This window comes from Callithrix jacchus, chromosome 12, assembly GCF_049354715.1.
Source record: "Callithrix jacchus isolate 240 chromosome 12, calJac240_pri, whole genome shotgun sequence".
In the NCBI taxonomy this organism is placed as follows: Eukaryota; Metazoa; Chordata; class Mammalia; order Primates; family Cebidae; genus Callithrix; species Callithrix jacchus.
The window spans coordinates 91,852,355-91,877,298 of NC_133513.1; the positions used below are offsets into that span (position 1 = coordinate 91,852,355).

Here is a 24,944-nt window from a genome sequence, read left to right on the forward strand (position 1 = left end):
TCACATACTTATGAATTTCAGGACCAGTAATATTTCAAAAAGAAAAATATTGAGGCACCAAAATAGGGTTGCTCATTTTTTTCATAGTCATTTGCTTTTTCAAAACAAAGATCTTTAAAATAGCAACTACCATTAATTATCAACATCACCTCATAATTTCAATAACAAAAATGTAGGAAGAACATAAACTTGGAACCTAAAAATTAAATAAATTTAGCTTCATAAAAATCCATCACTTGGTTCTCATTTTGTCCCAAGTTGCTAAAACCTTAATCATAAACAAATTCATTTATAGACCATTGTTTGGTAACAATTAGCTAGTTTAATTCTTATTAGCAGCCCCTTAGAACCCTCTCTGTTACTATCACAGCTGTTCTCCAATAAATTAATAATCCAAAACTCAGTGAGATTCTTTAGGGAATAAGATGATTTGCTCTACTTAAAGAGGACATCAAATAAAACTTGTAGCAACCATTGTTCTGGAAAGCCAGAAGACCAGGAAGGAAAGTAAATGCGTTTATTTTTATTTTATGTTTTAAAATCCTTTAGCACAAAACATTATAAATGGTAAATAAAACATACTTGGAAAGAAAAATGATTATAAAAGCTGCCTGTTTGGGAATCTTCACCTTCACCTAGAAGCAATAATAATGTTAATGATATATACTCCTGAGCTTGGGAAAATACAGCCTCATGAATTACGGTCTTGTGAAAAAGGGATTTACTTGACTCCTGTGATTCTAGAGTCAGAATTACCATAAACAGGAAGAAATTTTAAGAGAGGTAGTATTTAGCTACAGATAAGAACTTGTTTTTAGAAGCATAACTTCCTAAACCAATTCAAAGATGACTGGGCAACTTCCTGGTATAGGAGGCCAAGTATCCTAAAAGGTTACTTAAGCAACACCTGGTTAACCATTTGCTTAAGCAAAACCTGGTTAACCATTTGGCAGCTTTACTGAAAATGGAAATCAAGGTAATATATTGGCTCAGATAACTTCTAAGAAGCCATCTAACTCTAAAAATCTAAGGTTCCTTTCCCATCCCAGTCCTTACCAGCCAAGAGTCAACAAAAGCTTAGTCAAATACTCAAGGATAGACACAAAACTCTCATGAAGATGAATATTAACTGCACAGTTTTGGAACACTGACAACTCAGTGATCAATAGTCTTTTTTTTAACTTTTAAGTTCAGGGATACATATGCAGATTTGTTATATATGTAAATTTGTGTCATGGAGGTTTGCTATACAGATTATCTCATCACCCAGGTATTAAGCCTAGTACCCATTAGTTACTTTTCCTAATCTTCTCTCTCCTGCCAGCCTTCACCCACCCTGTAGGCTCCAATATGTGTTGTTCCCCCCTTTGCGTCCATGTGTTCTCATCATTTAGTTCCCATTTGTAAGTGAGAACATGTGGCATTTGGTTTTCTGTTCCTGTGTTAAGTTTTATTTATTTTATTTTATTTTATTTTTTTGGTAATTTAGGATTTACTTTTGCAAAACCATGTAAACAAATACTAAATGTTATGCTTGCATTTTGAACATTAAAAATATGAAACGCAAACATCCAAAGTTAAATACTGATCTCCTATGCCTGACCTGGATTTAGATTTGAATATTTCACATTTTACAGAAAGGAACTTGCAAAGTGTGATCAATACTTATAATATGTACTATTATTCACCAAAATATTCTCAAAATTTTTAAAGCTGATATTTAAGTAGTTATTTTTTCTTAAATATGTGAAAACATATCAGTTTGAATTAACCTTCAGATTTTCAGGCCATGAAAGATACACAAATAGAGTACCCAAGAGTATGTTTTAACACATTTATAAGTTTGTTTACAGTTCTGACAGGAACATCTTTGACTTTCAGATACTGGAAAAATATGCCGTAAACCAACATAAACTATGTTTTGGGTTAAGTTACTTCTCAGTACAAATAATACTTTGTATCAATCAATTTTTGAAAGTAATTCCTAAAAGCATTCAAGAAACACTTGCATTTTCTAATTGTCAAATGTGTGTTTATGTTACAGAAGATACAACAAAACTTACAAAAATAAAAAACTCACACTATAAAATAAAAAAGAAGAAATCTGCAAATTAAGAAATTATCAATGTTGTTCAGAAAGCATACCTTATTTTTACTTTGAAATTCACTTTAACTGAATGACATATAACTTAACATATAAAAATATAGCTAAATTATTTTATAGTATTTATAGAATATTACTTCTCTGAGTAGACATGTTTCACACAACAGTTTCCTATTAATGCTGATAATTCGAATCACAATTTATGAAAGACTGATTAATGGATTAATAATTTATTCAGTAATTTAGATGCCATAAGAACCAATCGAAGTAGTAATCTGGTAATTACTCATGTACAATCCTGCCAATTAGTAATACTAAGTCAAGAATCTAATAGATATCACCTTCTGTTGAATTATGTTTCCATCTGTGTGACTGGTTTAGATACACAATATCATGCTTTTCCCTTTTCCTTTTTTTTTTTTTTTTTTTTCCTTGAGACAGAAAGTCTTGCTCTTGCTGCCCAGGCTGGAATGCAATGGCACAATCTCGGCTCAATGCAACCTCCGCCTCTTGGGTTCGAGCAATTCTCCTGCCTCATCTTACTGAGTGGCTGGGATTACAGACACCTGCCACCACACCTGGCTAATTTTTGTATTTTCAGTACAGGTGGGGTTTCAGGACATTGGCCAGGCTGGTCTCGAACTCCTGACCTTGTGATCCGCCCACCTTGGCCTTCCCAAGTGCTGGGGTTATAGGCATGAGCCACCATGCCCCCTGGCCTCCTTTTTTTCTTTTCCTTTTTTTTTTTTTTCACAAGCAGCTCAATGATTTGGAGGGTTGGGTAATGCAGTGCAATACAATATAGGGAGAAAGTATAAAATGGCACTAACACCAATGCCAATACTTATCTCATTATGGCTTTAGCTAAGGATGTTATTAATATTATGTTATTTGCTTTTCTTTAGCACACAAATCAAAGCCACTAACTTGAACTTGAGATATATACACAATACATACACAACCTTATGCAAAATACTTTTCATAAGTAACATTACATTTTAAAATATTGAAAACTGAGTATCTGTGCTGATTTGTATTTTGACTGAATGGAACAAGAAGAGAACAGCATTCAACTAGGGAAGGTTATAATAATAATAAAGCTCTTAAAATTCAAAATGTCTTCCCCTCCTTTTGTACTTACCACAGGCTACACAGTGTCCTGAGAGGATTCATTATGAGAAAAATGTCAATCACAGCTTTAATAACTTACTTTGGAAAAAACTAATGAGAAAGCAAATTGGAAGGTGAGACTTCATCTTGGTTTCAAATAAGTAGTCTTAATTTTTCTTCTTATAGAACAAATTTAAATCAATTAATTATAAATATATCTAAACCTTTAATTTTTGCAGTTTTTGGGTAAACTTTAGCACTTTATTCATGCAAAGTCTGTAAGAAGAGGTCAGTAGAGATCATTTAATCTTAATTCGTGACATCATCCATTCAAGTCCTTGGCACAATCCCTCACCAGTTAGAGAACAGCATGCCTGGATACCCACTGGTGATCTTTAATAGATGTTAGCTTCACAAACTGGGAGATTTCTGCTACAGTTATGCATTCTTTAACATCTCGTTTATTAGCAAAAATCAGCAATCCAGCTTTTCTTAGGTCCTGATGTGCTAACATTTTATAGAGTTTTCTAGTTACAGAAATCCTCTTTCTGTCTGTACTGTTCACAACAAGTATACAGACTCTGTGTTAGTATGGTAAGTGTTCCAGGAAGAATGAAGGATTCTTGGCCACCAACATCACACATTGGGAAATGTACATTATTGTTATTGTTATTATTATTATTATTATTTTGAGACAGAGTCTTGCTCTGTCACCGAGGCTGGAGTGCAGTGGTGTGATCTTGGCTCACTGCAACCTCCACCTCCTGGGTTCAAGCAATTCTCCTGTCTCAGCTTCCCGAATAGCTGGGATTACAGGTGCTTACCACCATGTCTAACTAATTTTTGTATTTTTAGTGGAGAAGGAGTCTCACCATGTTGGCTGGGCTGGTCTTGAACTCCTGACCTCAGGTGATCCACCAACCTCAGCCTCCCAAAATACTAGGATTACAGGCATAAGCCACCATGCCTAGCCAGAAACATGTATTATTAATCATTATCTCTTCTATGTTACTTCTTATTGTATGAGATGTATGTACAACTTTATTCATAGAAAATTGTTAAAGGATGGTAGTTTTCCCTGCAGTATCCAGCCCAACAATTATACTTTTGTGCTCCTGGTGATTGAACAGTCTCCATATCCTGGTGAAGAGAATTCCCATTCTTGGGCAGTGGACCCTGTCTTCAGCCACCCACACCACCTGGCCTCCCTGGCTCGGGCTGAATGGGGCATGGAGAGAGAGATGCTGGAGCCTCTGTCTCTGCACCTGCTCCTGCCCTGGTTGGTGACCCGCTTCCAGGGAACTGGAGGAAGGCCAAAACCTAGGTCTCTGCCACACATGAGGCCCTCTGCCCCGCCCCCCGCACACTCACCTGGCTCATGGACATTGCCACCAAATTGTCTGCAATGAGACTCGCAGGCTACCGTCCTCCCCCTTCCTGTGTTAGTTTGCTAAGGATGATAGCCTCCAGCTCCATCTATGTCCCCCAAACGACATGATCTCATTCTTTTTATGGCTGCATAGTATTCCATGGTGTATATATACCTTATTTTCTTTAAGTCTATTATTTATGGCCACTTAGGTTGATTCCATGTATTTGCTATTGTGAATAGTATTGCAATGAATATGTGCATGGGTCTTCATAACAAAATGATTTATGTTCCTTTGAGTATATACTCAGTAACGGGATTGTTGGGTTGAATGGTATTTCTGTCTTTAGGTCTCTGAAGAATTGCCACACTGTTTTTCACAATGGTTGAACTAATTTACACTTCCACCAGCAGTGTATAAGTGTTCCTTTTTCTCCATAACCTCACCAGCATATGTTATTTTTTGACTTTTTAATAATGGTCATTCTAACTGGTGTGAGATGGTATCTCATTGTGGTTTTGATTTGTATTTCTTTAATGACTGAATGTTGAGCTTTTATTTTCACATGATTGTTGGTCACATGTATGTCTTCTTTTTAAAAATGTCTGTTCATGTCCTTTGCCCACTTTTTTATGGGCTTGTTTGCTTTTTTCTTGTAAATTTGTATAAGCTCCTTGTCGATGCTGGATAGTTGACCTTTGTTGGATGCATAGTTTGCAAAAATGTTATGCCATTCTGTAGGCTATTTACTTTGTTCATAGTTTCTTTTGCTGTGCAGAAGCTCTTTAGTTTAATCAGATCCCATTTGTCAATTTTTGCTTTAGTTGCAATTGCTTTTGGCATCTTCATCATGAAATCTTTGCCTATGCCTGTGTCCCAAATGGAATTGCCTAGATTGTCCTTCAGGGATTTCAAAGTTTTGGGTGTTACATTTAAGTCTTTAATCCATCTTGAGTTCATGTCTATATATGGTGTAAGGAAGGGGTCCGGTTTTAATATTCTGCATATTGCTAGCCAGTTATCCCAGCACCATTTATTGAATAGGGAATCCTTTCCCCATTGCTTATTTTTATCAGGTTTGTCAAAGATCAAACAGTTGTAGGTGTGTGGTCTTATTTCTGGGTTCTATATTCAGGTCCATTGGTCTATGTGTTTGTTTTTGTAGCAGTATCATGATGTTTTGGTTACTATAGTCCTGTAGTATAGTTTTAAGTAAAGTAGTGTGATGCCGCCAGCTTTTCCTTTTTGCCTGGGATTGCCTTAGATATTCAGACTCCTTTTTGGTTTAATATGAATTTTTTTTTTTTTTTGAGACGGAGTTTCGTGCTTGTTACCCAGGCTGGAGTGCAATGGCACGATCTTGGCTCACAGCAACCTCCACCTCCTGGGTTCAGGCAATTCTCCTGCCTCAGCCTCCCGAGCAGCTGGGACTACAGGCACGCACCACCATGCCCAGCTAATTTTTTGTGTATTTTTTAGTAGAGACAGTGTTTCACCATGTTGACCAGGATGGTCTCGATCTCTTGACCTTGTGATCCACCCACCTTGGCCTCCCAAAGTGCTGGGATTACAGGCTTGAGCCACCACGCCTGGCCTAATATGAATTTTAAAATAGTTTTTTTTTCTAGTTCTGTGAACAATGTAAATGGTAGTTTAATAGGCATAGCACTGACTCTATAAATTGCTTTGGGCAGTATGGCCATTTTAATGATATTAATTCTTCCTGTCCTTGAGCATAGAATGTTTTTCCATTTGTTTGTGTCATCTCTGATTTCTTTGAGTGGCAGTTTGTAGTTCTCCTTATAGAGATCTTTTACCTTCCTATTTAGCTGTATCCTTAAGTATTTTAATCTTTTTGTGGCAATTGTGAATGTGAGTTCATTCCTGACTTGGCTGTCAGCTTGACTGTACTCATGTAGAAATGCTAGTGATTTTTGCACATTTCTTTTGTAGCCTGAAACTTTGCTGTAGTTGTTTACCTTCTTAAGAAGCTTTTGGGCTTTGACTTCCTCTCTTCCTATCTGCATGCCCTTTATTTCTTTCCCTTGCCTGATTGTCCTGGCCAGAACTTCCAATACTATATTGAATAGGAGTGGTGAGAGAGGCTATCCTGTCTTATGTCAGCTTTCAAGGGGAATGCTTCTAGATTTTACCCATTCAGTATGATGTTGGCTATGGGTTTGTCATAGATAGCTCTCATTATTTTGAGGTATATTTCTTCAATATCTAGTTTATTGAGAGTTTTTAACATGAATGTATGTTGAATTGTATGGAAATCCTTTTTTGTATCTATTGAGATAATCATGTGGTTTTGTCTTTAGTTCTGTTTACGTGGTGAATCATGTTTATTGATCTGTGTATGTTGTGCCAATCTTGCATCCCAGGGATAAAACTTACTATCAAGTGGTGGATAAGCTTTTTGATGTGCTGCTGGATTCGGTTTGACAGTATTTTGTTGAGGATTTTTGCATCAATGTTCATCAAGGATATTGGCCTGATGTTTTCTTTTTTTTGTTGTATCACTCCCAGGTTTTGGTATTAGGATGATACTGGTCTTACAGAATGAGTTAGGGATGAATCCCTCCTCCTCAATTTTATTAAATAGTTTCAGTAAAATTAGTACCAGCTCTTCTTTGTATGTTTGGTAGAAATCAGCTGTGAATCTGTCTAGTCCTGAGCTTTTCTTAGTTGGTAAGCTATTTGTTACTGTCTCAATTTCAAAGCTCATTACTTGACCTGGCTACCATTAGGAGTTGGGAATCTTTACTCCTAAGTATAATGCTCTTTCTTCAAAAGAACGTTACTTTTCTTTATATTGATGTTTTTAAAGCGACTTTGATATATGCTTTCAATATACATTTTTGAATACCTACTTCAAGCCAGGCACCATGCTTTGGTATTGTCCTGAAATAAAGACACTCTGACATGATATGGAATGAAGCTTCTTGAAGCCTCTTTCACCTTAAAAACTTTTCCTACCCTAACAAAGGAGGATTTTGTATCAATAAGGAGGAAAAGTAGAAGGAATATATACCTACTTAAGAGCTTCCCTGTCTATGAATGGCTCTTTACCACCTAACATTTCGTGAAACCCAGTCAACAGGAATCTGTTCCCTTGATTCTTGAAGGTTTTGTTAGAAGACTTCTATTACAAAGCAAATATCCCCTGGAAAGAGAAATAACTTAAAACTCTAGCAGTTTAATCACTTCCACACTTTGGACTCCAGCTTCCCCTATAAATAAGGGGTTTTGACCAGATGATCTCTGTGGTCTTCTCTAGTATGAAAATCTAGACTTAATAGGCCTAAAGGTCAGGGAATGGAAATAGCAAAGGCTGGGTTTTCAAGACTGCCTAGAAACAGCAGTTGGAATTATAAGCAGGCTGAAGTACTCTCTCCTAACCCTGAAGTTATAGGGAAAGATTTAAACATGCTTCCAGGCCTCATGGGCAAATCACTCCCTTAGAGCTGTTGGACAACCTTTGGCTAATAAAGATTAAGCAAATAAATATAAAAAATGGTTCTATCCAGCATCCTGAGAGGCCAATTTGCTGTTAATGGTGGTGTTTAGGCCCTAAAAGGGTATTAACTTACAGAGTAGTAAAGTTTCCAAACGCAGCCCAGAGCTTTAAAAGATGTACAGGTGCCAAAATTAAGGGCCAAATTACCAATCTATTTTAAATGATGGTCTGGGAATGCTCAATATGACAAGGAAAATGTATGACAAATAATATCTTCAATACAAAGAAAAAGTTGCTTGAATTTATTAAAGGAAATGGACTACCTCTTGGGACATTTTTTTTTTTTTGCCCACTCCTCAAAGAGGTGATTTTTCAAAATCAACTTGAAGACACAGCTAATGCAAAATGACCCTTTAAGCATAAAGTAAGCTCATTTTTAACTAAAACAGTTTCCATGTCAGCATTTGCTAAAACCTTTGGGAATTTAGACATCTCAAAGAAATGCACATTCCATTAGTATCAAAACTAGGTGCTTCCATGATGTACTAAATGCAGCATTACTCAACATGTGCAAAAGCTTTAAGCCAGAGTAAAGCCGTCTGCGTTTCTACTCATCGACAAGTTTAAAGAATCCATTGGCAGCCCTGCTGGATGACAGCAGAATGACTTCCTGTCAAGTAACCTCCATCCTCCAAGGTGACAGGAAATGGGTTTAAACACTGGTAATATCACTAATCAATGTAAGGAAGCACATGTTCCCAGTCTGCAATTGTGAAGTTTGGTTGCAATGTGTTAGCTGCTTGCTGGGCCATGTGATTCAGCATAATGACAGATGAAAGGAAAGGTCAGATTTACTAAGTGTTGAAGAGGTGTCATCAAGTGTTGCATATTACTTCAAGATGTCCTCTGCATCAGAGGCATCTCACATATAGGAGGTAATTCCTCCTGCAGAATTCTTTAGTTTTCCTACAACCGTTTATGGAAGCCCCCAAATTTATTTCAACACATGAAGAATTGGACTTTCTCTTATTTCCGATTGACACTAAATAGTCCAAGGTAATGGTCTTACCTTTATATGATTCTACCATGGTCTTTAAGGTAAGTGCATACATGCATATACCTTCAGGCTCTGCTAAATACACTCTTGTAGAGTCAAAATAGCCAGATTTTCCTCAAAAGTTCATTCCAGTGCTTCCAGTTTCTTGAGGTGGTTTTCACCCTCTTAAATACAATGGCAGTTGTATTCCTTTTCAAAGAAGCACTATTAAGGTTTTTTGAGATGGAGTCACATTTACTCTGTCCCCCAGGTTGGAGTGTAGTGGTGCACTCTTGGGTCACTGTAACCTCTGGCTCCTGGATTCAAGCAATTCTCCTGCCTCAGCTTCTCCAGTAGCTGGGATAATAGGCATGCACCAACATGCCCTGCTAATTTTTGTATTTTTAGTAGAAATGGGTTTCACCATGTTGGCCAGGCTGGTCTCAAACTCCTGACCTCAAGTGATCTGCTCACCTCGGCCTCCCAAAACACTGGGATTACAGGTGTGTGCCACCACATCCAGCCTATTCAGTTTTATACTAAAGAGGATGTGAGGAAACATAACTTTCTCTTTATTCATAGAATAGAAGAGGACTTTCAGGATCCTGTCCCAGAGTCCATTCCTATCATATTCATTTCTTCAGTCACAAATTTTTGATAATTATTTTTTGAGTGCTTACTCTGTATCAGGCATTATACTAGTGGTTACAATACCAAATAGAACCAGATGTAGTCTCTGATCCCCTGGAGATATTTAATTAAACAATTAAATAGGTAATTATTCAAATAAATATATAATTCATAAACTAAATACTTATAATTATTAAATAAATTAAATAACTATTCAATGAATGTATAGTTGCTAACTGGAGATGAGTAAACAGACATAGAAAGGTGAAGTGACTTTCTAAGGTCCCATCCTAAGTCTGTTATAGAATACTGGTCTCCTAGCTCCCAGCCCCGTTCTCTTTTACTCTGTATCCTAGTGCATTTCAGTGTGCTTTCCCTGGATCAAAAGATGATCTGACATTCCATTTCCAAGGCAGTCTCATAGCAGCTTCTCCGGAGCAGGGCTTTTCAAGTTTTTTACCTCCATGTGCAAGTATAAAATGCTTTGCTCTTTGCTAAGGTTTACCTGAGGGAAGGGCTGTGTGTATGCAAGTTTGTGTGTTGGAGGAGGGTGATGAACATCATAATGGAGGTCTCCTAAGCTTTTGTGAAGAACACATGACTATGCTAGTAAAAGAAATACAGCAGTGTCCATTTAGCCTTTTGTGATCCCTGCCTACAGTGACAAAGAGATGTACCAGGTGACGAGTGAAGGGAGATATTCTAAGTGATTTTCTAAAATCACCACCAGCTTTGCCATAAATACTAGCTGAAAATGGTGAGCCAGCCAACTTATAGGGCCAGAGAGCACACAGGCCATGGATATGTCCTGGAAAACTAGCCAACTATGGCAGAGGATATTTCTGGCTGCAAGAGAAGAGCCAGGGCTTTCTGAAGCATTATCTCAAAAGTCAAAGTAGCAGAACCAGATAATCCATTTATTCCTTTCCAGATCTTAGAGGACACAAAAGTAAAGAACTCCAAACTATCTGATCCCTCCATTAAAAGCTTTACAGTTTACATATCTGTTTCCACAGGAGAGAAGCAAGCTGTCTTCAACACTCAACCTACAAACTAGATCCCTAATCAATATTTATTTAATATATAAATGGTGTGGACAGTGGCATCAGGATGTACTTATGAACATTAATAATAAGAACTTATTGAGCATTTAGTATGTGAGAGATGTTAAGGCTATGAATGCATTATTAATTCAAATAACACAGTAAAACAGCTAAAAATATTACTCTTATTTCATAGATGAGAAAAAAATGAGATTAGGAATGTTAAATAATTCATCCAAGGTTACTCATCTAACAAAAGACAAGAGCCAGGATTTTTAAAAAAGTCTGTTTCACTTCAAAGCTCATGATCCTGGTCACCATATTTATTTCCTGCTTGATGGTTTAGATAAGACAAGATATAGAGCATCTCACTAAGGGTTCTTCTCTAAATTAATTAAGACACTTTGAACAGCAAATAACAAGAAAAAATAAAAATAACAATACATAAATGTAATATATAAAAAGAGAAGACAAAGTAAGGTGTTTTAAAAACTGATTAATTCAGTTGCCTAGTGATATGATGTATGTCCTTTCTAATTTCTTCTCTGCTGTCCTTAGAACATTGGCTTTTGCACTCAGGCTTGTGCCTTAATCATAGCAACATGGCTACAGCAACATGGCTACAGCAGCTGCAGGCATCACCTGCAAACAGTTACATATATGAAGGAAGAACACCGAGTTAATGACTACACCAAAAAGCAAAAACAAAAAAACCTTCATAAGAACCAAACATCAGTGAGCACTCACTGTACCTGGTTTTTACCACTGAAAGAGACACTGAAGAGATTGAAACTACAGCCCTGAATCTCTGACACCATCCCTCCTCTGCCCCATAGCAGTGGCAGCTTGGTGCAGAGAGCTTCTCTGGGCACTAGGGGAGGAAGAACACAGAAATTTTGAGAAGTTGAACTCAGTGCTGTCCTGATAAAGCAGCAAAGAAAACTGGACCAAACTCAGCTGATGCCCACCCACAGAGGGAGCATTTAAACCAGCCCTAGCCGGAAGGGAATCACCAATCCCAGTTGTCCAAACTTGAGTGCCTGCAAACCTTGCCAGGAAGGGCTACAGCACTCTTCAAGTAAATTTTAAAGGCAGTCTATACCATTAAGGACTGACTCTTAGGCCAATCCTAGTATTAAACTAGTCCCAAACACAGTTGCTTGACAGGGCATGTGATATACTGAGACACAAGCTGGAGAAGACAAGGAAATGCTTGCATGACCCTTCCCCCAACCACAAGTTGCACAGCTCAAAGCTCTGTAAGAGATCCCTTCCTTCCACTGCCAAGAAAAGAAAGAGTAGGGAGGACTTTATCTTGTATCTTGGATACTTGCTCAGCCACAGCTGAATAGGCATTGATCATTGATTAATGAGGCCCAAGTTTAAGGCTCTAGCTTCCAGATGACATTTGTAGAAACCTGGGCCAGTAGGGATCCCATTGCCTTGAAGAAAAATACCCAGTCCTGGCAGCATTCATTACCTGCTAACTGAAGAGCCTTTGGGCCCAGAATAACAAGCAGCGATAGCCAGGTACTATGTCAAGGGCCTTGGGTGAGCGTCTGAGACTTGCTGGCTTCAGGTGAGATGCACATTACCTGCTATACTGGCTACAATGCAAAACTCCCTCTGCTTGAGAAAAACAGAGGGAAAAGTAAAGGGGACTTTATCTTGCACCTTAGGTACCAGCATGACCAAAGAGGGATAGAGCTCTTGGGTGGGCTCTTGGGGTCCCTGATTCCAGGACTTGACTCATGGCCATTTCTGGACCTGCTGTAGGCTAGAGGAGAGGCTACAGCCCTGAAGGGTGAGTCCTGGGCCAGGCAGCATTCACCACAAGCTGACTTAAGAGCCCTTGGGCCTTAAGGGAACATCAGCAGAAGTCTGGCAGTATTCCTTGTGGCCTGGGGTGGCAGCGGCAATGGGGTGAGGCTCCTCTGTCTTTTAAAATGGGAGAAAAGAGTGGGAAGAACTGCATCTTGTAGTTTGAGTGTCAGGTCAGCCAAAGTACAGTAGAACACTAGGTAGACTTCTAAGGCTTCTGACTCTAGTCCCTAACTCCCAGATGGCACTTCTGGACCTAGGTGGGACTGTGGGACCTCACTATCCTGCAAAGAAGAACACAGGCCTGGCTGGCATTGCCACCTGCTGATTGTAGAGCTTCAGGCCCTTGTGTGAACATAGGCAGTAGCCAGGGAGTGGTTACAACAAACTTTAGGCGAGACTCAATGCTGTGCTGGCTTCAGGACTGACCCAGCACAATCATAGTAGTGGTGGCAACAGAGGTGCTTGTGTCACTCCAGCCCAAGCTTTATGTGGCTCAGAACAGAGAGAGAGAGAGAGACTCTGCTTGAAAGAAAGTAAGGGGAAAGAACAAGAGTCTCTACCTGATACTCCACTGAATTCTTAAAGATCTAGTTCAAGACCATGAAGGCAGTTCCTCCATGAATCTATAAGAATTACAGTGTTACTGGGTTTGGGGTGCCCCCAAAAGCAGATATAGCTTAGATCACAATACCTAAGTCCTTTCAAATATCTGGAAAGTCTTCCCAAGAAAAACAGCTAAAAATAAGTCCAGATAGCAAAGAACACCATAAACACCTAACTCCACTGTGCAGACACCAAAAAACATCTACAAGCATCAACACCATCCAGGAAGACATAACCTCACCAAATAAACTAAATAAGCCACCACTGACCAATTCTGGAGAAATGGAGACATGTGATCTTACAGAAAGAGAATTTAAAATAGCTGTGTGAGGAAACTCAAAGAAATTCAAGATAACACAGAGAAGGAATTCAGAATTCTATCAGATACATTTAACAAAGATATGGAAATAATTAAAAACGATTAAGAAATTCTGGAGCTGAAAAATGCAATTGGCATATTGAAGAAGAATGCATCAGAGTCCTTTAATAGCAGAACTGATCAAGCAGAAGAAATAGTGAACTTGAAGACAGGCTATTTAAAAATACACAGAGGAGACAAAAAAAAAAGGAATAGAAAACAATGAAGTATACCTACAAGATCTAGATATGTTATAAAATAGTATTTGCAAGCCTCAGGGTACCCTCAAACCAAAAACCATATAACATATACACAAATAATAAAATAAAATATAGCCTAAAAAGGGCAAAGCTAAGAGTTATTGGCCTTAAAGAAAAAGTAGAGAAAGTGATAGGGGTAGGAAGTTTATTCCAAGGGATAATAACACAGAACTTCCCAAACCTAAAGGAAGATATCACTATCCAAGTATAAAAAGGTTATAGAACACTAAGTAAATTTAACCCAAAGAAGACTACCTCAAGGCATTTAATAATCAGACTCCCAAAGGTCAAAGATAAAGAAGGGATCCTAAAAGCAGCAAGAAAAAAGAAACAAATAATATACATGTCTAATAGCAGACTTTTCAGTGGAAACCATACAGGCCAGAAGAGAATGGCATGACATATTTCAAGTGCTGAAGAAAATAAACATTTACCGTAGAATAGTATATCTTGTAAAGTATCCTTAAAACATGAAGGAGAAATAGACTTTCCCAGACCATGAAAAGCTGAGGGATTTCACCAATGCCAGGCCTATCCTACAAGAAATGCTAAAGGAAGTTCTTCAATCAGAAAGAAAAAGACATTAATGAGCAATGAATAATCACCTAAAGGTAAAAAACTCACTGATAATAGTAAGTACACAGAATATTATAACATGGTAACTGTTGTGTGTAAACTATTCTTATCCTATTAAATAGAAAAACTAAACAATGAACCAATAAAATATAATAACTACAACTTTCAAGACATAGCACACTAAGACAAATAGAAACAAAAAAAGTTAAAAACAGGGAGATGAAGTTAAAGTGTAGAGTTTTAATTGGTTTTCTTTTTGCTCCTTTGTTTATGCAAATAGTGTTAAGGTAGAAATGTTAATTAGGTCAACTATTGTGCAAAGCAGTATGACAAATCCTCAAAGAGCTAAAGGCAGAACCATCATTCAACCCAGCAATCCCATTACTGGGTATATGCCCAAGGTGTATGAATCATTCTAACATGCACACAAATGTTCACTGCAGCATTATTCACAATAGCAGGGACATGGAATCAACCTAAATGCCCATCAATGACAGATTAAATAAAGAAAATGTGGTACATATATACTACAGAATACTATACATCCATAAAAAAGAACAAGATCCTATCTTTTGCAAGAACATCGATAGAGCTAGAGGTATAATCCCTAGCAAATTCACACAGGAACAAAAAACTAAATACCACATGTTCTCACTTATAAGTGGGAGCAAAATAAGAATTGCTGAACACAAAGACAGAAACAACAGACACTGGGTACATTTGAAGGGGGAGGGTCGGAAGAGGGAGAAGAGCAGAAAAGATAACTATTGGATGCTGAGCTTAATACCTGGGTGGTGAAATAATATGTACAACAGACCACTGTGACATATCCTTACCTATGTAACAAATCTTCACATGTACCCCCAAACCTAAAATAAAAGTTAAGATAACAACAGTGAAACTCCATCTCAAAAAAAAAGTTAAAAACAAGTTATCAGGCTAAAATGATAGGTTATAAAATAGTATTTGCAAGCCTCGGGTCACCCTCAAACCAAAAAAACCATACAATGGATACACAAATAATAAAAAGCAAGAAACTAAATCATATGAGTGGAGAAAATTGCCTTCACTAGAGGAACACAGGAAGGAAAAAAAGAAGGAAGTGAACACCACAAAACAACCAGAAAAGGAATAACAAAATGACAGGAGTAAGTTCTCATTTATCAATAATAACATATAATGTAAATGAACTAACCTCTTCAATCAAAAAACACACACTGGCTGAATAGATGAAAAAATAAGACCCATTGATGTGTTGCCTACAAAAAACATACCTCACCTATGAAGACACAAATTGACTGAAAATAAAGGAATGGAAAAAATATTCCATGCCAGTGGAAACCAATAAAAAGCAGGAATCGCTATACTTATATCAGATGAAATAGATGTCAGAACAGAAACTACAAGAGACAAAGTACCAAATAATGATTAAGAGGTTGATTCAGCAAGAGAATATAAAAATTTAAAATATAAAATATATATGCATGCAAACTGGAGCAGCTAGATATATAAAGAAAATATTGTTCAAGGTAAAGAGAGAGATAGTCCCCATTATAATAGCTGAAAATTTTGACACCACACTTTCAGCATTGGAGAGACAGAAAATCCATAAAGAAACATCAGACCTAATCTGCTCTACAGACCAAACGGATCTAAAATATTTACAGAACACTTTATTCATCAGCTGCAGAATACACATTATTTTTCTCAGCACACAGATCATCCACAAGGATAAACCATAGGATAGGTCATAAAACAAGTCTTAAAAACATTTTAAAAAACTGAAATAGTATCAAGCATCTTCTCTAACCACAGTAGAACAAAACTAGAAATTGAAGAGAAGAAGAATTTTGGAAACTGTACAGATACATGGAAATTAAATAATATGATCCTGAATGATCAGTGAGTCAATAAAGAAATTAAGAATAAAATTGAAAAATTTCTTGAAAAAAATGATAATGAAAACACAACATACCAAAACCTGTGGAATATAGCAAAGGAAGTACTATTAGGGAATTATAGCTATAAGTGCCTACATCAAAATAGAAAAAACTTCAAATGAAACATCTAATAATGCATCTTAAATATCTAGAAAAGCAGGAACAAATGAAACCCCAAAATAATAGAAGAAAATAAATGATAAAGATTAGAGCAGAAATAAATTGAAAAAAAATACAAAAAAATCAGTGAAACCAAAAGTTGCTATTTTTTTGAAAAGTTAAACAAAATTGACAAACCTTTAGCCACATTGACAAAAACAAGTTAAGATGATCTAAATAAATAAAATCAGAAATTTAAAAAAAGACATTACAAGTGATACTGCAGAAATGCAAAGGATCATGAGTGGCTACTATGAGGAACTATATACCAATTAATTGGAAAATCTAGAAGAACTGGACAAATTCCCAACACATACAACCTACCAAGATGAAATCCAAAACTTAAACAGACCAACAACAAATAATGAGAGCAAAGTCATAATCAAAAGTTTCCCACTAAAGAAAAGCCTGGGGCCTGATGGCTTTACTGTTGAATTCTACGTAATATTTAAAGAATTAAAACCAATCCTACTCAAACTATTCTGAAAAATAGGAAAGGAAGGAATATTTCAAAACTCATTCTATGAGGCCAGGATTACCCTGATACCAAAACAGACAAAGGCACATCAAAACAACAACACATGCATGTTCATTGAGGCACTGTTTACAATAGCAAAGACCTAGAAACAACCCAAATGCCCATCAATGATAGACTGGATAAAGAAAATGTGGCACATATACACCATGGAATACTATGCAGCCATAAAAAGGGATGATGAGTTCATGTCCTTTGGAAGGACATGGATAAATCTAGAAGCCATCATTCTCAGCAAACTGACACAAGACTAGAAAACCAAACAGTGCATGTTCTCACTCATAGGTGGGTACTGAACAATGAGAACACATGGACACAGGGAGGGGAACATCACACACTGGGGTCTGTTGGAGGTTGGGGGGCTTGGGAGAAATACCTAATGTAGGTGACAGGGTGATGGATGCAGCAAATCACCATGGCATGTGTATACCTATGTAACAATCCTGCAAGATCTGCACATGTACCCCAGAATTTAAAGTACAATAAAAACAATTACATATATATAACACTATAGGCCAATATCGCTCATGAATATTGATGTGAAAATTCTCAACAAAATACTAGCAAAGCAAATACAACCATACATTAGAAAAATCATTCATCTTGATTAAGTGGAATTTATCCCTGGGTTGCAAGGAGGTTTCAACATTCGTAAATCAACCAATATGATACATCACATCAACAAAATGAAGGACAAAAACCACATGATCATTTCAATTGATGCTGAAAAATTATTTGAAACTTTAACATCCCTTCATAATTCAAACCTTCAAATTACAATCCCTCAAAAAACTGGGGATGGAAGGAATGTACATCAATGTAATAAGAGTCATGTATACCAGACCCACAGCTAGTGATAAGGATAACCACTGTCACCACTGTTATTCAACACAGTACTGGAAGTCCTAGCTAGAGCAATCAGACAAAGATGTAAAGGGTAGCCAAATTGGAAAGGAAGAAGTCAAATTACATTTGTTTGCAGAGGATACGATCTTACATTTGGAAAAAACTAAAGATTCCATGGAAAAAAACTATTAGAACTAATAAACAAATTGAGTAAGGTTACAGGATACAAAATCAACACACAAAAATCGGTAGTATTTCTATATGTCAACAGTGAACGGTGAGAAAAAGAAATTTAAAAAGTAATCCCATTTACAATAGCCAGAAATAAATACCTAGGAATTAACCAAATAAGTGAAAGAGAAATGTAATAAAAATTATAAAACACTGATGAAAGCAATTGAAGAGGACACCAAAAAAATAGAAAAATATTTCATGTTCATGGTTTGGAAGAATCAATATTGTTAAAATGTTCATAATACCTAAAGCAATCTACAGAGTCTATGCAATCCCTATCAAAATACCAATGACATTCTTCAGAGAAATAGAAAAAATAATCCTAAAATTTGTATAGAACCACAAAAGACCTACAATAGGCAAAACTATCCTAAGCAAAAAGAACAAAATTGGAGGAATCACATTACCTGATTGCAAATTATACTACAGCAATACTAAAACAGCAATGATAACCAAAAACAGCATGATACTATCATAAAAACAGACACATAGACCAATGGAACAGAACAGAGAACTCAGAAACAATCCACACACCTACAGCAAACTCATTTTTGACAAAGGTGCCAAGGACATACACTGGGAAAAAGACAGTCTCTTGAATAAATGGTGCTGAGAAAACTGAATGTCCATATGCAGAAAAATGAAACTAGGTCCTTATCGTCATATATATGTCAATTCAAAAAGGATTAAAGGCTTAAATCTAAGACCTCCAGCTATAAAACTACCACAAGAAAAGATTGGGGAAAATCTCTAGCACATTGGTATGAGCAAAGATTTCTTGAGCAATATCCCACAAGCACAGGCAACCAAAGAAAAATGGACAAATGGGATCATAAAGAGTGAAAAAGTTTCTGCACAGCAAAGGATATAATCAATAAAGTGAAGAGACAACAGAATGGAAAAAAATATTTGCAACGTATCCATCTGTCAAGAGATCAATAATTGGAATATATAAGGAGCTCAACTCTCTGGGAAAAAAATTTAATAATCCAATTAAAAATGAGCAAAAGATTTGAATAGACATTTCTGAAAAGAAGACATACAAATGGCATACAAGATGTGAAAAAGCACTCAACATAATTGATCATCAGAGAATTGCAAATCAAAACTATAATGCGATAACATGTTACCCCAATCAAAATGGCTTTTAGTCATAAGTCAGGCAATAACACACGTTGATGAGGATGTAGAGCAAAGGGAAAGCTTGTACCCTACTGTTGAAAATGTAAGTTAGTATAACCACTATACAGAACAGTTTGGAGCTTCCTCAAAAAACTAAAAATAGAGCTATCATACAATCCAGCAATCCTACTGCTGGCTATATATCCCAAAGAAAGGAAATCAGTATATCAAAGAGTTATCTGCACTCCCAGGTTTGGTGCAGTACTATTTACAATAGCCAAGATTTGGAAGCCAATTAAGTGTCATCATCAGATGAATGGATAAAGAAAATGTAGTACATATATACACAATGGAGTACCATTCAGCTATAAAAAAGACTGAGATCTAGTCATCTGCAATAATACGGATGAAATGAAGATCATTATGTTAAGTCAAATAAGTCAGGCACAGAAGACAAACATCACATGGTCTCACTTATTTGTGGAATCCAAAAATCAAAACAACTGGACTTATGGACATAGAGAGTAGAAAGATGGTCACCAGAGACTGAAAAGAGTAGTGAGGTGGTGTGAGCAGTGGGGAGGAGGGAATGGTTAACGGGTGCAAAATAAATAGAAAGAATGAACAAACCTCAGTATGTGAAAGCACAATAGAGTTCTATAGTCAATAGTAATTCAACTGTACATTTTAAAATAAATAAGATATCACAAAGGCTGAATGCTTGAGGGGATGGATATCACATTCTGCAAGATGTGCTTATTTCACTTTGCATGCTTGTATCCAAACATAACATATATCCCATAAATACATGTACCTCCTATGGACCCACAAAAGTTAAAATTTTGAAAAAAAATTTTCAATGTGAAGAGTTTTCTGTGTGGGGATCCACGTCCATAGTCTTAGTCTTTCTACTCTAATATTAATCTCATATAATCCTATGCACTATCCTCTGAACCTAAAATTTTTACTAGGTCCTAGAGGAATGAAAAGAATCAGAAATTCCCTATCTCAAGGAGTTAATGAATACTCAAATTTCCATAATGGAGAGGACAGCACAGTCCTCTCTATGAGATAAATATATTTCTTCCTATTCAGAGGGAATAAGAGTACATTTCATGTAAGGGATAGAATTTGAGCTCGAATTTTTTAAATGCTTGAACTTTCAGTACAATAAAATGGAAGTATGATTGGAGAAAATTCTAAGTAGCAAGAGGAATTCCAAGTTGAGTAAAGGAAAAGACAGAACGAGTTGCGGGGAACAGGAAACAACCAGTTTTGATAATATTTGGGTTATTTACAGATTAATATTGGAACACAGAGCAGGAAAGATTGTGAAAGTCCTCAACTACATTGATAAACAGTTCTCAGTTAAGTCAGTAAGTCCATCTCTAAGGTAAATGTGAAATACTGGCAATAAAAAACGAACTGGCTCAGCACTTTTTAGGTTTATATAGAAAATACCAGCCAGGTTCAAATATGGCAAGCTATTAGAAATTTTTGTTCCTGGGATTTCCACTATCTAATTAAGCATGAGAGAAATCACATTTACAAACTATGCATGAATCAACCTAGGCTTTTAGTTTTAGTTTGAATGTCTACAACACTCACACCACATATATCTCACTTAAATATAAGCACAATAATCTTAATCTCCACTTGCCACATCATAAATATGACATCGAAAGGTATTTTTCAGCTGTGAGAACAACCCAGGATTGGAGCCCGCGTTGAATTCGCAAACGGTGAGTCAGTGCTGCATTTCCAGACTGATCTTTGTTGCCCACAGAACGGGGAAACTCCCAAGTATAAAAAGACACGGGACGCCAGGCAGTAGGTCTGCCTGGCGAAGCCGGCAGCCAGGGCGGCGGCGGCCGGCCCTACCCAGCAATCCCCACAGGGCGCGCTTGTCCGGGTGCCTTGTTGAACCGGCAACCTGAGACTTGAGAGGGCTGGACTTGAGACTGAACGAGACTTGCACAGTAGCCCAGCCCAGGGGATTGCAGGGACAGATCGCTTGGGATACCCAGTGGGACGAACAAAACCGCGATTTCAAACTATCCCGGGCAGACGGTCCGAGACGCTCTGTGGGGGAGGGGCGTCCACCACTACGGAGGCAACCTGCCCCAACTGATATACACACCCACTGCTGAGGCAGCCAGCCGTTGCCGAGGCAACCCGTCCCTACTGAGATACACGCCCACTGCTGACGCAGCCTGCCGTTGCTGAGGCAACACGCTACAACGAAGAGACTCCGCCGCAGGGCGTGGCGGAGACCACAGCAGAGCCGGCAGGAACAGCGCGAATCACACAACAGCAGGGCAGAGCCTCGGCAGCCAAACAGTGGCTAGTCTGCCTTTGAGCTGGGCAGGACACCTGATCGGACATCCAAAAATAAAGCCCAAACCCCTCAACACAGAGCATTTGAGAAAAAAAAAAGGGTTGTTTAATGAGCTGTGTTGCAGCAGAATCAAACATAGCAGACTAACAGCCCTGAATGAACAACAGAGTGCACAGCTCAGCAATTAAACCCCTATAAAGTACAAACTGTCTCCTCAAGCAGCTCCCTGACCCCTCTATATCCAAAAGACTGTCATTAGTCAGGCATCATCCTGGGACAAAGAGAGCAGAAAAAGAAACTGGTAGCATCCCTCGCTGTGCCACGGCTACTAGAGGTGCACCCCAGACAAGCAGGGTCTGGAGCGGACCTCAACAGTCGTACAACGAAGGGGCTAGACTGGTAGAAGGAAAACCAAGCAACAGAAATACTTCATCATCAACATTCTGGGTGTCCACTCAGAGACCCAAACGAAAAGTCAGCAACTACGCAGACGACCAGCGGACAAATCCACAAAGATGGGAAGAAACCAGCGCAAAAAGGAGGAAAACACCCGAAACCAGAACACATCGCCTCCTAGAAAGGACCAAAACTCCTCACCAGCAAGGGAACAAAGCTGGACGGAGAATGACTGTAACAAAATGACGGAATTAGACTTCAGAAGATGGATAATGAGAAACTTTTGTGAGCTAAAAGATCATGTATTAAATCAATGCAAAGAAACTAACAACCTTGAAAAAAGATTTGAAAAAAGATTCGAGGAAATGATAACAAGAATGGATACCTTAGAGAGGAATATGAATGAATTAAAGGAGCTGAAAAACACAATACGAGAACTTCGCGAAGCAAACGCAAGTTTCAATAGCCGAATGGACCAAGCAGAAGAAAGAATATCTGAAGTCGAAGACCAACTCAATGAAATAAAACGAGAAACCAAGATCAGAGAAAAAAGCGCAAAAAGGAATGAACAAATTCTCCAAGAAATGTGGGACTATGTGAAAAGACCTAACTGACGTTTGATAGGTGTACCAGAAGGGGACGAAGAGAATGAATCCCAGCTGGAAAATACTCTTCAGGACATCATCCAGGAAAATTTCCCCCACCTAGCAAGACAAGCCAACACTCAATTGCAGGAAATACAGAGAACACCACAAAGATATTCCGCAACAAGAGCAACCCCAAGGCACATAATTGTCAGATTCAACAGGGTTGAAATAAAGGAGAGAATACTAAGGGCAGCCAGAGAGAAAGGTCGGGTCACCCACAAAGGGAAGCCCATCAGACTCACAGCAGATCTCTCGGCAGAAACACTACAAGCCAGAAGAGAGTGGGGGCCAATATTCAACATTCTTAAAGAAAAGAACTTTCAATCCAGAATTTCATATCCAGCCAAACTGAGCTTCAGAAGTGAAGGAAGAATAAAATCCTTTGTGAACAAGCAAGTACTCAGAGATTTTGTCACCACCAGGCCTGCTTTACAAGAGCTCCTAAAAGAGGCACTACACATAGAAAGAATCAATCAGTACCAGCCATTCCAAAATCACACTGAATGCTAAAGAGCTTCAACATAATGAAGAATCTACAAAAACTAACAGGCAAAACAGCCACTTAGAATCAAAATGGCAGTATCAAATTCACACATAACAATATTAACCCTAAATGTAAATGGACTAAATGTACCAATCAAAAGACACAGACTGGCAAATTGGATAAAAATCCAAAACCCATCAGTGTGCTGTATCCACGAAACCCATCTCACATGCAAGGATACACAAAGGCTCAAAATAAAGGGATGGAGGAAGATTTACCAAGCTAATGGAAAGCAAAAAAAAAGCAGGAGTTGCAATTCTCATCTCTGATAAAATAGACTTTAAAGCAACAAAGATCAAAAGAGACAAAGAAGGCCATTACATAATGGTAAAAGGATCGATACAACAAGAAGAGCTAACGATCCTAAACATATATGGACCCAACACAGGAGCACCCAGATACATAAGGCAAGTTCTTAATGACTTACAGAAGGACTTAGACTCCCACACAATAATAGTGGGAGACTTTAACACTCCACTGTCAATACTAGACAGATCAACCAGACAGAAAATCAACAAGGATACCCAGGGCTTGAACTCAGACCTGGAGCAAGCAAACCTGGTGGACATTTACAGAACTCTCCACCCCAAATCCACAGAATACACATTCTTCTCAGCACCACATCACACCTACTCTAAAATTGACCACATAATTAGAAGTAAAGCACTGCTCAACAAATGCAAAACAACTGAAATCATAACAAACAGCCTCTCAGACCATAGTGCAATCAAGTTAGAACTCAGAATTCAGAAACCGACCCAGAACCGCACAGCTTCATGGAAACTGAACAACTGGCTCTTGAATGTTGACTGGGTAAACAACGAAATGAAGGCAGAAATAAAGAAGTTCTTTGAAACCAATGAGAACGAAGACACAACATGCCAGAACCTCTGGGACACATTTAAAGCAGTCTCTAGAGGAAAGTATATAGCAATAAGTGCCCATATGAGCAGAATGGAGAGATCCAAAATTGACACCCTATCGTCAAAATTGAAAGAGCTAGAGGAGCAAGATCAAAAAAACTCAAAACCCAGCAGAAGACAAGAAATTACTAAGATCAGAGCTGAGCTGAAGGAGATAGAGACACGAAAAACCCTTCAAAAAATCAATAAATCCAAGAGCTGGTTTTTTGAAAAGATCAACAAAATAGACAGACCACTAGCCAGATTGATTAAAAAGAAAAGAGAGAACAACCAAATAGATGCAATAAAAAATGATAAAGGGGAAATCACCACAGATTGCACAGAAATTCAAACCATCATCAGAGAATATTACAAACAACTCTATGCACATAAACTAGTAAACCTGGAAGAAATGGATAAATTCCTGGACTCCTGTGTCCTCCCAAGCCTAAACCAGGAGGAAGCTGAAACTATGAATAGACCAATAACAAGGTCTGAAGTTGAGGCAGCAATTAAGAGCCTACCTCACAAAAAAAGCCCAGGTCCAGATGGGTTCACAGCCGAATTCTACCAGACACACAAGGAGGAGCTGGTACCATTCCTTCTAAAACTATTTCAAACAATCCAAAAAGAGGGAATCCTTCCCAAATCATTTTATGAGACCAACATCATCCTGATACCAAAACCCGGCAGAGACCCAACGAGAAAAGAAAACTTCAGGCCAATATCCATGATGAACATAGATGCAAAAATCTTCAATAAAATATTGGCAAGCCGATTGCAACAGCAAATCAAAAAACTTATTCATCATGATCAAGTAGGATTCATCCCAGGGATGCAAGGCTGGTTCAACATACGCAAGTCTATCAACGTAATTCACCACATAAACAGAACCAAAAACAAAAAC

The 24,944-nt window shown here is 37.8% G+C and overlaps 1 protein-coding gene and 1 pseudogene across 2 annotated transcripts in view; both read right to left on the reverse strand.

Moving 5' to 3' along the window:
• Positions 1-24,944, reverse strand: part of HPSE2 (heparanase 2 (inactive)) — an 880,681-nt gene that overhangs the window by 582,743 nt on the left and 272,994 nt on the right. The gene's annotated exons all lie outside the window — the stretch shown is intronic.
• Positions 2,250-24,944, reverse strand: part of LOC128929214 (ADP-ribosylation factor-like protein 5A pseudogene) — a 73,402-nt pseudogene continuing 50,707 nt past the window's right edge.